The sequence below is a fragment of the Cynocephalus volans genome, chromosome 6 (genome assembly GCF_027409185.1).
Source record: "Cynocephalus volans isolate mCynVol1 chromosome 6, mCynVol1.pri, whole genome shotgun sequence".
NCBI lineage: Eukaryota > Metazoa > Chordata > Mammalia > Dermoptera > Cynocephalidae > Cynocephalus > Cynocephalus volans.
In genome coordinates this window covers 22,712,657-22,726,452 of record NC_084465.1, presented here as the reverse complement: position 1 = coordinate 22,726,452, position 13,796 = coordinate 22,712,657, and the positions used below count along the sequence as shown (strand labels likewise).

General features: G+C 36.6%; 1 protein-coding gene across 1 annotated transcript in view; it reads left to right on the top strand.

Annotated features, from left to right (window-relative positions):
- The window catches only part of EXOC4 (exocyst complex component 4), a 791,906-nt gene that overhangs the window by 499,267 nt on the left and 278,843 nt on the right, over positions 1-13,796 (top strand). The window lies entirely within an intron of this gene.

Below are 13,796 nucleotides of genomic sequence, written 5' to 3'. Positions count from 1 at the left end.
AGTTTAGAACGGAATTGGTGGGAGAAAAGTAAAGTGGGAGGGCGGTGGTAGATTCAAATTTCCAATTTGGTCTAGGAGTAGTGTCTGGCATGAGAAAAGACACAAGGGATACAGAAAAAAATGAGAAGGAACAGAGTACAGGTTAGAATTAATCATCGCCTCTCCAAGTCAGCACCAGTCTGACCAATGATGAAATGTCAGGTCAAGTCAAAATCCCTTACAGGTAAAATCACCAGGAGGTCAAGTCTGTGTTTAGGGGCAGTGTTGTAATGCTCAGGTCTGTGTAATGAGGCTGTGCTCTTCAGAGAGCCCTTGGTAAAACTGCCTTCCTGATATGGACACAACAAATTGTAGAAGTCAAGGCAAATTTGTTTAACAGTGGCATTCAGAAGACCTTGTTTATCTTTTGTTTAGTCCTTTTCACAATGAAAGCAGCATTTGGTGTAGTGTTGTTGTACACTGTATTTGAATATAATGTGTAATTTTCTTAATAAACACAGAAACTTTTTCAAAATAGTGTCTTGGTTTATGGGATGAGATATGGAAGGATATATACAATCTTAATATTTTCCCCTAATAGAAAGTCGGTTCCTAGAATAAGAGGGGTGGGGGAGGGTGGGCTGTTCCCTTTGAATCTCAGAATCCTGTATCTTCTTGGGAAAATCTCCACTCTTCCTCTCTTTCTACCTGGTATTACCGCACCCCTGAGTCCTGAGTGCCTGGCACCTGTGCTTTCTCTCTCTTTCTCCGGTGACCATCTGGTTTGGCCTTGCACCATTCTGGGCTTTTAGGAAAAGCATTAGTAGCAAAACCAAGACCCAGGTTTCCACTGTGTTATAAAACCTTCTTTCCTAAAGCAAAATAAGAGTTTGAACATCACACAGCATATTTAATCAGGCTGATTTAAAAGTGGTCTTTTGTCTAGACAACAGAAAGTTCTGTGTAACAAAAATATTTTCAAGGCTTAGGAAATGGTCTCTCTATTTCAAGAGGTATTTGATATCACAAAATTCTTTTTTTTTTTTTTTTTTAAGTTTTATTTTGTCGATATACATTGTGGCTGATTATTGCTCCCCATCACCAAAACCTCCCTCCCTTGATATCACAAAATTCTAACAGAATAAACAGATACATGTCATAATTTGTATTTTCTTTATCATTATTTAATCCATAATACCCAGCTTTACAACTTGATGGCAGAAACAGGGTGGAAGATTCTCAGCTCTGCACCAAAATTAGCATGTATTTAGCCTAACAAGTGAGAGAGCAAGCAAACTGATAAATGAAGAATTTAGTATTAACGATAAATCTACTGGGGCTTCAACCTTTCCTAATTAAGAAGTCTTAAAGAGAGATTAGCATTCTCTGTTCATGTTTACCTCTGAAATTTTGAACAAAATAGCATAAGCAGAAGATACCCTAAGGAACGTTTTTGGAAAAATCCCAACAATTGCATAGAGCCACACAGATGAAATGACTTAATTAGCTTGGATAACACTATTTCTTCTAAAGCATGTGAAACAAACTCATGAAACTCATTAAAAGCCTTGTATTTTCTATCATATGTGAGAGTTTAAGGGTGTTTAAGAGCCTTCTATGAAAGATTTGCTGAGTCTCACTTGATAAAAATGTGCTGTTGCCAAAGTTGTAAGGAAAAGTGGCTGTCTATAATATTAGCCAATTGTCAGTTTCTTCATAGAATTTAGAATTGGAAAGAGACTTTAGAGCTCTTCTTATCTCTCTTTTTACAAAAGAGTGAACTGATGCATGAATTGGCTGTCGACTCAGTGAAGGTCCCACAGCTAGCTTAGGTGACAGAGCTAAGTCTAAACCCCACATTGCCTGAAAGATAAAAGAGTGCACTGCTCTGCTCATCCCGCCATATTGCCTGGCTAGCATTTCATTTGCTTTTCAATATGCAATCAACTTTGTTGATTGAGCTAATAGCTGATAAGTGAATTGTCTATATGATTATGTTCATTTCTAACCACCTTTCTGTGCAACTTACTATTAGTTCTAATTAGTAAGCAAACACTTCCACGTGGGCCCAGTTAATTTTTTTTAACTTTGAAAAAAACATTTTAATTGACACATTGTAAGTATATATACTTATAAGGTACAGTCTGATGTTTTGATACCTATATATGTTGAATAGTAATCAGGTTAGTCACTTCATGCATTCATCATTTCTTTGTGGCAAAAATATTCAGAAGCTTCTCCTCTAGCTATTACGTAATATATAAAATTTAACCATAGGCGTCCTACTGTGCAACAGAACATCAGAACTTATTCCTCCTCTCTAATTGAATTATGTGCCTGTTGGCCAACCTCCCCCAGACCTCTCATTGCCCCCCTTCTTCCCCCGACTCTGGTATCTGCTGTTCTACACTCTGCCTCTATAATATCACCTTTTTTCTTCTTTTTTTTAAAGTTCCACAAATGAATGAGGTCATATGATATTTGTCTTTCTGTACCTGGCTTACTTTACTTAGCATAATGTCTTCCAAGTCCATCCACGCTGCTGCAAATGACAGGATTTCATTCTTTTTTTATGACCAAATAAAATTCCCTTGTGTATATAAATACCTATATGTACCATATTTTTAAAAATCCATTCATCCATTGTTCAAACTTAGGTCGATTCCATATGTTGGCTATTATAAATAGTGCTGCAACAAATGTGGGAGTGCAGCTATTTTTTGACATACTGATTTCATTTCCTTTGGGTATATACCCAGTAATGGGATTGCTGGATCGTATGGTAGTTCTACTTTTAATTTTTTGAGGAACCTCCATACTATTTTCCATAATGACTGTAGAAGTTTCTACTCCAACCAACAGTGTACAAGTGTTCCCTTTTATCCACATCCTTGCCAACACTTGTTTTCTTTTGTCTTTTTGATAATAGCCATTCTAACTGGAGTGAGGTGGTATCCCATTGTTGTTTGGATTTGCATTTCCCTGATCATTAGTGATGTTGAACATTTTTTCATATGCCTGTTTGGGTCCTGTGATTTTTACCTGTGCTGACTAAGTGGACAAGTTAGGCAGACTTTTGCTGGTAGAGTGTTTCTTCTCCCTCCTGTGTGAGACTTCACTGAAGTGGCTTGCTGAGAAGGACTGAGAAAAAGGCACATGAAGAGATGTGTGGATGCTCCAGCTCAGCTCTCTCCTGCTCACTCTTTTCTGTCTTCTTCCTTTTATATATATTTTATTTTTTCACAGTCATTGTATGATTTATTTATCCATTATAATTATTGAAACATACATAAAGCACTGTACAAAATTACACAAATCATACTATTGAAAATAATTGTATGTGTTTTAAATGTTATCGTTCCATTGGGGACTTGGTTGTAGGAGGAAGCTGAGCTCTGAGGAGGACCCAAGATGGTACTGAGACTAGTGGTGTGTATTTTTTTTTTTATTCTCTTTTCATGCATATATGTTCTGTGTCCCAAATAAACTGAGAATTCTATCGCTGTATAGGTGGTATAGTTTCAGAATTTCACTGTGTAAGTGGTACAATTTCAGAATCCTGAAGGTTAAGCTATAAAGTTTGAACAATATGAAATTGCTGGTTTTTATGTTTTACTTACAAAAGGAAAAGTTCACATGGTTTAACCCAAAAGCAAAAATCAAATGAGATCAGATATGTACAAAAATGTCATAAGTGGCTGGTGAATATATAAGTTTAATATTAACAGGAACCAAAAAACAAAAAATGAAAATAAGAAACCATTTCCTTACCTTTGTCAAATACTAAGCCAGTGGGTAGTCTTATACTCTGCTGGTGGCAGCATTAATTAATACAACCAGAAAGTATGGAAATATTTAAGTGTTGTTCACCTATAGATATTTATATCAAGGTAGTACACCGATATATGAATAAATAGTTTTGCACAAATATGTTCATCACAGCTTGCTTATAACAGCAGAATATTAAAAACAAACTAAATACCTAGCAGTAGGGGAATCATAAGTTAGTTATGCTACATCCATATTATGTAGTGAAATATTTACCAAGTGTTTTTAATCACACTGGAAAAGATCTATAATATAAAAAGTGAATAAAGTAGTTTCAGGATAGTGTATATAATATGATCATAATGGTATAAAAAGCTTTTATAAACATAGAAAAAAAGACAAAATACACCAAAGTACACACAAAAATAATTCTTTTCTTTGCTCTTTTCACTTTATTATGCAATTAACATATACTTATTTATGTTGTTAATATATAAACACAATTAGTAACATGTAGTACTTAAATATGGGAGGACACTTAAAATAATTGTCTTTGTATACCAATTTATAAAGTCTGTATTTCCCCCTGGCCAAAGGTTAGCATGTTCACATAGGAACACAGACATATGCTTTTCTAACAAGTTTCCAAATAGTGTCAATGCTGCTAGTCCAGGGACCACTCTTTAAGAACTCCTAATGTAGCGATTGCTCTTTGGGGATATTTCCTGTGAGAAAACAAGTTCCTGATATCAAGATGTACCTGCTGCTGCTGTCCCCACCACAGTGTCAGCAGCCTAATGAAACTTCTGCTTCCAGAGGTCTTCTCATAGACATCTTATAATGGTGGTTGGGTTTAGTTTAAACAGGGTCGAGTACCAAGTGTAAGTGCTGTCTCTCTCTCTGTGAGCCAGCACCAGGCTCTAGCAAATGAAAGTTTGGAGTAGTTTGTTCACTGTCCTAATATATGTCTGCCCAGAGGGCTCAGGACTGGGCCTTTCCTTTCTCTTCCCCCTTCATCTAGTACAGTACCTAGCATAGAAAAAAATGTTCATTTATTTTGGCTGGTTTATTGAATGAATTAAGGGGTAAAGAGTGCAGTTTCAGCATCATAAAAAATGAATCAGAATCCTGGCTCTAATAACTTACTGTGTTATGACTTTAGGCAGATTACTTAACCTCATTGTGCCCCTGTTTGCTCATCTGTAAAATGACTTCATGGGATTGTTAGTAGAATTAAATGAGTTAATACATAGGTTTTAGAATAGTGCTTAATAAATGTTAGCAGCTGTTGTTACTTTCATACAAGGTTGCCTGCATTTTAATGACTGTCAAAAAAAGACAAGTTGAGTACTCAGCGAAAAAAATTGCAACAGCAAACACTTTAAAAGAGGGAAATTATAATTCTTTTATTGACTAGGGAAACGTGGGGAAAGAACTATAGAGAAAATTGAATTCTCTAAAAGCATTATGACAGGTTTCTACGGGACATTTCTGCTTTTAGCGGCCTTCACAGTCCCAGGATTTACCAACTAGGGAATCTCTCAAAAGTACTTGAAAGTTTTGTACATAGTCTTGTTTTGATTTTTGTTAGTCATAAAAAATAAAAATAAACCACAAAGAAACATCGAAGTTTTCTCTGTGCCTTAGTAGAATGTCTTAATCTTGTGACTTTTTCCCATGTCTGATATGAATGGTGAGAGTACTGACTCCTTTAGAGTTTAGTTGTGAAGACTAAGCGAGGAATTATGGGCAAATGCATGATCGATATACCAGGCACACAGCTGATTCAACTTAATAAATGTTCATTCAATTTTGTCTTCCCTCCCCACTTTCCCTTCTCACCCTTCTGCATCCCATCTTTCTATGCAATTTTTAAATGGTGAACAGAAGTCAAGGTAGTCTTTTTACTAAGATTGGCAAAATTTTAAAAAACTGCCCTAAGAGTTCACAATCTAAACTAATAATCTTTCTAATACTTCTGCCATTGAAAAAGAGAAGATGTGCTCTAAGAGTTAGTCCGTCCAGTCCAAATATGAAGCCCCCCTTTCTCTTCTAGTGCAAGGAGGCTTTGTGGATATTTCATTATGGTGTCTCTAAGTTAGGGATGAATCCATTGATGTCTGCTAGGAGACCTCCAGCATGCTGTGGGCTGAGAGGACTTGGCCCAGGAGTATGGTATTTCACTGAGGCACATGTGCCATTGGAAATTGTTTGGGACTTTAAGTTCAAAAACTTCCTAGTTCCAGAAAAGTTGATTTCCTGTGAGAGAGTTAGGAAACAAACTTTATATCTCATGTATGCACAGTTGCCATTTGGTTTTCTTTTTGGGTAATATTTGAAATACTGAGAAAGTTTGCAATTTCAAGCATATTGGGTAACTTTTCTAGATAAGTTGTTTTGCCATTAGCTACCCCAGGGAGTTGCTTAATATTGATGAAGTGTTTACTAATCTGGAGAATGATGTTATCCATTATACATATATACAGACCTTTGTTCTTTGTGTGACATTCAGAAGATGGTTGGAAAGACAGTAGAATCAGATTCCAAAGACCTGGTTTTGAGCCCCAGTTGTGCCACTTATTGCTAGATGATCTTAAGCAGGACATTTAACCTCTCCAAGTCTCAATTACTACATCATCAAATACAGCTATGAATCACTAGCTAACTATATAGTTGTGACCATCAGCTAAAGGAAAACGTGAGAAATTTTTTATCACCTATGAAATCCTACATAGATGTAGGGGAGACCTCTATTCCTATGTAGAGGTAGGTTGTTGCTGCCACCTTGCTGTTATATCATTTGTGAAAATAAGTTTTCTTTTCTGTAAATGAGCATATCCTGTTGCATAGGGAGAGTTTGCACTTTCTTTTAACTGAGTGTTGCATCTATCTAATCAGGATGGTTATTTTTTCCCCTTCATTTCAGGATGTAACGTTGAAGTGGAAGTGATCACTAACACATATGGTCGTAGCCCACCTGCCTTTTGATTGAATTTATCCCTGGTTTAGATGTAAAATTTAAAAAGCTGAAAACTGATTCTTTTTGAATGCAGAGTAGATCAGATGTTTCAAATGACTTGCTCTCATTTTGAAAACTCAAGGTTAATGGAATACTTCCAGGGATGGTAGACTCAGGAATTAAAAATTATATGTGTGTCTCCAGATGTGCTCTGGTGCCGTGGGCAAATTGTTTGTTTCTTGATTGCTAAAAATATTATAGTCTTTGTATGTATAGGATATAACAAAAGATAGGGTGTAGTGGTGTTTTAAGATCTTTATATGTCATAGCATTGAGATACTAAAGTTTATACTTGGACTTATTTTAGAAATGACCTAATTAAATTTTCCTTCTATCTGCATTAATCACCTTCCTTTGTGTTATAATTTTACCCATAAGGAAACTGTCAGACGCCATCATTTTCTCTCAGTGTTAAATAAGAATATGCATTTTAAACTTTACCTGGAAATCATATTCCTCTTCCTTTGGTAATTTATTTCCCTACTCTCTTTATTCTTTTGTAACTCAAAGTGGCATATGGTTTCTAGGTGACTTGCTTTCTTTCTGAAGGACAGAGTACTTCTAGGAGATTATGTAAAATCAGTCTTTTTTTTTTTATATGGCATTGTCTCTCCCAGCTTAGGGATACAGCCCCATAACACTGAAGTGAGAATGAAATCTGGTAAAGTTCAGATGGAGCTAAAGAGTCAAAATCAACTGAACTTTTACCAGGAATTTTGAGTGAAATAACTGATTGTATTCTCCACGGCTCCTCCTGCAGTAAGATTTTTTAAAATTTGCTTTCTTTCACTTGAATATGGCTTTCAGGAGGCTTGTCTTTAGAAATTCTGTGCTTATTTAAAAAAAGAGATAGCTTTATAATTACTATGTAAGAACTATGAAGTGGGAAAGAATACATTGGCAAGGCATATTACAATTACTTTGTCATGCATCTGGTTATGTTGGCATATTTGTTTAATTAAATTCCCTGCTAATTATAACAGTATGTACTTGTGTTAATTATTATTTGCTTAACACAGGCAACAGTATAATTTTTTAAAGGAAAGCAACTCACTTTCTATTTAAATTAAATTCCAATTTAATATGCTTCCTAAAATAATAGTAGTGACATTTCATTAGAATGGCAGTGGAAAAATCTTTATCTACCTCAGTGGAATTTGGAGTGGCTAAAATTTAACAGAGTTGTTTTAATATCAAATTGTAATTGGAAATCTTAAAGTTTTAGAGTAAAATGGTTAATATTTCCAAACCACCAACTAATGCTGCATATGGTTCATCTATTGAAGGATACATTTTCCCCCTATAAGGGAAACCTTCCCTGCCCTTTCATACCTCCTTATCACCTACTCTAGAAGAAAGAGGGAGGGAATTAGTACTTGACAATGATTCTCAAAGACCCAAGTGCAGTTCACCTTCTAATATAGTCTCTGAAACATTTGTGTATTTGTAGGCTTTCTCAAGGTTGCAAATCTTTCATTGCAGTTAAAGTCAGATTCCCAGTGGAGCTGGGACTTTTCCATTTCATTCTCTCATCTTCTCTCAATTTAAAAATTCTTCTACCTCTATAGACATCCCCTTCATCCCCCCACCTTTGTCAGATACTAGATAATTAAAAAACTTTCCCCAACTTATCTTAGTAATGAGGTGGGAAGTCTTATTTACATACCTGCCCCTTTCTTGCATGCATTCTTCCATCTGTTGACTGTTATCTGTTCTTTTCCTCCATTTAGTTTAAAACTACTTCCGCTCTCTAAAATGCCAATTTAAAAATTTTGCAATGTATTCTTCCTATTCATTCCTAATTCACATCAAAAACGTTCTTTTCTATCTCAAGAGCTTGATCTTTGGCTCTAGACAGAAATGAGTTTCAAACATGCTTTGTCAGGTAAATTGCTAATTTTCTGAGCCTCAGAGTCCTTACTTATAAAATGGGGCTGTCAGCGATGACTGCCATGTAGAGCTAGAGAGAAGGTCAAATGGCATAACATATGTAAAGCTTCTAGTTCATGATAGGATCCAATTAAACAATGGCCATTTATGTATGTGTACATATATATATATAAATAGAATATGAGGATATATATCATACACAAGGGTACTTCAAAAAGCTCATGAAAAAATTCATATTATCTTTTGGAAAGATAATGGAAAATAGAGTTAAAAATAGAATTTAAAATAGTGGAAAAATAGAATTAAAAGATAACATGAATCTTTCCATGAACTTTTTGAAGTACACTCATATATGTGATATTTTTAGCTTACTGTGTATATATAGCTGAGTTCTTATTGTCATATCCTCCTAGTCTATTTCAAGAGACACAATAACCTAGCAAATAAGATAATATCTACAAAAATAAGTGCTTTTCAAGCTCTTTTAGCAGTGGAAATTTTTTTCAACTGAAATTTTACATGAAACATTATAAGACTTATGTGAAACAGAAAGGTATAACTTACTCCACAAAATACAAGGTCCTTTTGTGCTCTTCCAAGTCAGACCCTGCACAGTCGTATAGTTCTGAGGTACGTAGTTTTAAAACTACTGAACCGTTATTTTGTATTCACTCATGTTAATGAGTCTCCACTGTATGCTAGGCTCTGGGCTGATGTGAGAGATGAAGATAAATTAAGACATAGTTCTTCACCTCAAAGAGTTCCTGGTCTGGTAGACAATCTCTTCCATCTCTGAGATTCAGTAATTCTAGATTCAAATAAAGATATCAGTAGTAGTAAACAATATTTATGACATAAATAGAATACATAAATACTTAGGGGATGTAAAGTTGTGTTTATCCATAGACTCATCTAGGAAAGTTTTCACTGCTCAGGATTTGAATGATTTGAGCCTTGATTGCCAAGAGTGGAAAGGAATCCCTGTATAAATGAAAAGTTCTGTGGGACTATCGAGGACTAAGGAAGACTACTTAGAAATCTAAGTATTCTTAGTTAGGAAACAACAAATATATTGTTTATTGCATTGAGCCTCTTAAGTGAGAGAGGCAGAATTAAGAAGTTGGAAATGAGATAGAATAAAAAAGAAAGAGTTAGAAGATGATTTGAAAACTTGATTTATGGTCAGTATGATGTACTATAGATTTTTTTAAAACTAGAAAAAATGCTATTCAGAAAGAATATTATTTTCCATCTTGAGGTTTTTGCCCCCCACCACCTGCCCCCATGTCAATTGAAAATGGACAATCAGTAGCTGTTTAGGAGATTGTTCCTAGGATATCTAAAATACTGGGAATAAATCTTCCATATCTCCAGCAATAGCAACTGTGTCCTCTAGGAACCTAAAAATAGTCAAAACTCCTTTTCAAGTTCAAACTGTCGCCAAGGTTCGATAATGAACCTTAATTGGCAAAATGGAAATGCTGCAGTGTTTTTTGGGAGGGATTCCCAGTTTTCATCTGAAATTTGTACCAGTCTCATAGGAAAGTATTATCTGTTAGCCTGTGATGACACTTTAATGAATTCCCTAAAACTTGATGCTGAATTTAGGACAGATGTTCATTTTAATTCAACAGACACTTTTTGACTGACTATGCTGTACCAGGCACTGTACTGGGTACATGAGGGAAAAAGGCATGGCCCTTCTCAGAGAGCCCATGGTCTAGTGAAGGAGTTAGATGAGCAAGCAGATAATTTCAAAATATTGTGGTAAGTGCTATGGAAGGAATATAAAGAGTGGGTTATGGGGACATAGAAAAGCGAATGTCATATCAGAGGCCAGACACTTAAATTGAGCCAGAATGAATTTAGAATTAGGCAGATGAAGACGGGGGAAGGATGTCCTCTGTGCTTTCAGTTAGAATGGAAATCACGTATGCTTGGACGTCTGACACACCAGAGACTGGGCTGGCCGCATGCAAGTCTGTGTGACCATACATGGGCCAGTTATTTCATCTCTCTGAACTTTACTTTCCACATCTGCATTTAGTGTTTTCCACGAAACATTGTGAGAATTCAATGTGAGTGTGCATGTATAGAGGCTAACTCAGTGTGGAAAGTTGGACTTTCATTGGCAAGGGAGCCAAATTTTGGTGTTTGATGGTAGCTGAACTTGCTACCTACCCACCCAGTGGTTAGGCTACAAAAGTGGAAAGTTTTATTGCCAGTTAATGCACCATTTTTCTCAGAGTCTTTGAACAGACATGTTTTTGATCCCTCAAATCTTTCTGTCCTGGGGTTGTGTCTGGTTTTTATTCCAATTTTAAGGTCTGTCTGCACACATTGTGCCTTGAGCCATATACCATGTAGAGGACAAATGATTACTTCTTATTATTCTATTTATTAACAACTAAGGGGAATAGTTAACACTTATTTAATAATAAAAAGGCTTATTTGAGAGAAACTTTTGGCTATTGTCTAAAGAGGAAAAAAAGGTCTCTAAATGCAGTACATCAATCTTGTTTCCTAGATACCAAAGCAAATCTGAAACAGTTTTGAACTTTTCCCTGATTCCCTTTATCATGAATGTTTAATATCCAAAGGAGCTAGTTTTTGTTCAGAATTAGCTTCCAGGTTTGAGGACTATTAGCAGGCACCACAGGGAGCCTCACACTCCGATTATATTGGCCACCCCATTTTTCCCAGAACAGAATCATTTTCCATGTAGTTAATAGCAGGTGCCTTTGTTTCATTAGCTTCATCTGCTCTATTTTAAATATGTCCACCTGGGCCAAGATAAGATATCAGGAAAGAAACCAAATTATATGTTGAGAAATAGTAGATCACTGCATCAATACGCTTAGGAAAATCAACATATATAACCTATACTCCTGGAATACTGCCTTGATCTCTCTTGTAGCTATTTCAGTAACATCATAAGTGTTCTCATAATCATTTTATAGTCATAATATTAGCTATTATTTTTATCACATAACTCATGCTAAGCACTTAGCATGTATTATCCTGTTTATCTTTATATTGGTCCTATCAGGTAGATGCTAGAGTGAGACTCAGTTAATCTATGAGGAAACTAAAGCTCCAAAAGTCAGTCAACTTGCCCACTATCCTGCAGCTAATTGGGCTAGGATCCACACCCAGGCCCGTGCTTATAAACACTAGTTTATACTGCATCTCTTTATCCTTCCGTGATCTTCTAAAGTAGCCTTTCCACATGACAGTTCTTACTGGAAACCATAATTTGATCTCTTATGATAGTGCTTGTTAACTTATTGATAGTTTTATTTGTGAACATTGAAAGCACTCTGTAGCCAATACACAGTTGATAGGATATTTATTCAGCTAATAATAAGCCAGACATTCTATCAAGCATCTGGGTTAAACAGAGAATCTCCTGACCTTGACGAGGTCACATCTAGTTGGGAAAACTTACAAGAAAATAATTGTATGTAATCCCTTATTCACAATTTCAAATTTCAAAAAGCTCCGAGAAATGAAAGTATTTTGTGCGAGACTCGTTTATAACTAATACCTTACCTGAACTGATAGAAGACTTTATATGACCTTTATTTTTACCTCTTAGTGTAATTTTTCATACATGTGTTTGATTATGAGGTGCTACCCCAAATTCTGCTGGAGTTGTTACATAATATACAGTGAATGCCCTGCATAACCTTTCTAAAATCTGAACTTTCTGAATTGTGAAATACATCTGGTCCTAAGGGTTTGGCAGAAGGGATTGTGGGCATACAGTGAATGGAGGCGTGGTGGCCCAGAGAAAGGAATGACACCTGTCTCCTGATTGAGTAAATTCATAGAACAGAGGCTTTAGGCAGTGAAACTGGAATTTACTAAAGGTAGATGGCAATCTAGGCAGAGTTGAAGTCACAGACAAAGACATAGACCCATTCAAGAATCTGGCGAGGACATATGTGGGAGACAGGACTAGAAAAGCAACTTGGCATAGATTATGGATGGCCCTGCATGCCACAGGGAGCTTGCCTGGTTTTTCTCTGTGGCTCGGCCCTGGGGAGGATGGGAAGGCCTTAAGCAGAGGAGTCACCTCGTCTAATTTCTGATTTAGAGAATTCCTTCTTGCGCAGTGTATATGCTCTAATAGTAAAAAAGGTTAGAATGATGAGGACTTGAACCAAGGCAAGTAGCAGAAAGTAAGGACTGAGAGGAGGAGATGGATTTGAAAGATGAAGAAAAGGCTTCAAAGCTGACTTCCAAGTTTTCCAGTTGAGGCACATGGGCGTCTGGGAAACGGTAGTGCTGATACCCAGGGTTGGGAATGCAGTAGGAAGAGCAACAGTGTGGGCCGGGAGAGGAGCTGGTGGCAGTGTTGTGTGTTTTGAATTTGAGTCTTCTGTGCATCGTCCTTGTGGAGATAATGGAGTAAGCAGTTGAGATTTTGGGTCTGAAGCACTAGTTATAAATTGTGTATATAGTGTCATTGGTATATATGATGGTTTGAATCTACTGTAATAAATATTATTGAGGGTGGGCACACAAAGTGAAAGAAAGTAGGTGACTGATATTTAAGATTGGATGGAAGAAAGGAAGCTAAAGAGATTGAAGAGAAGAGTTAGTGGAGCATGAAAAGGGAGGCATAGTGACAAAGGGTCAATGAGCACCGTGTGTCCTTGAGCAAGGAGAGGCTTTCAAGCAACAGTGTCCAAGGCCGCAGAGACACCAGGCAGGGTGAGCATCAAGAAGTCACTGCAACTTTCAGGCGAACGTTTGCTGAGAACCAGATTGAGGTGGCCAAGGAGAGACTGGGGTGACTGAGGAAGTACCGAACACTAATGTAGACCGCTCTGAAAAATAACTTGTGGGGAAGAGAGAGGGTTGTCTCTTCCTCCCAATTAATTTGCATCGGCAATAGCTGATTGGGGTAAGCTGTCAGAGGCAGATTAAACTGTTCTGTGCATCACTGTGGCTGAAAGCTTGTTGCTCCTTTCCTGTGTAAACAAAGGGAAGAGAAGCCTAGGACGTAAAGCTTCTTGGGTAGCAAGATGTTGGCAACAGCAGGAGTTAGAGGAGAATAGCCGTAGAATGTTTTTGCAATGCAATTTGAGAATAATTGAGTAGATTTTGATTCTAAGCTGCCATGAAATGGGTT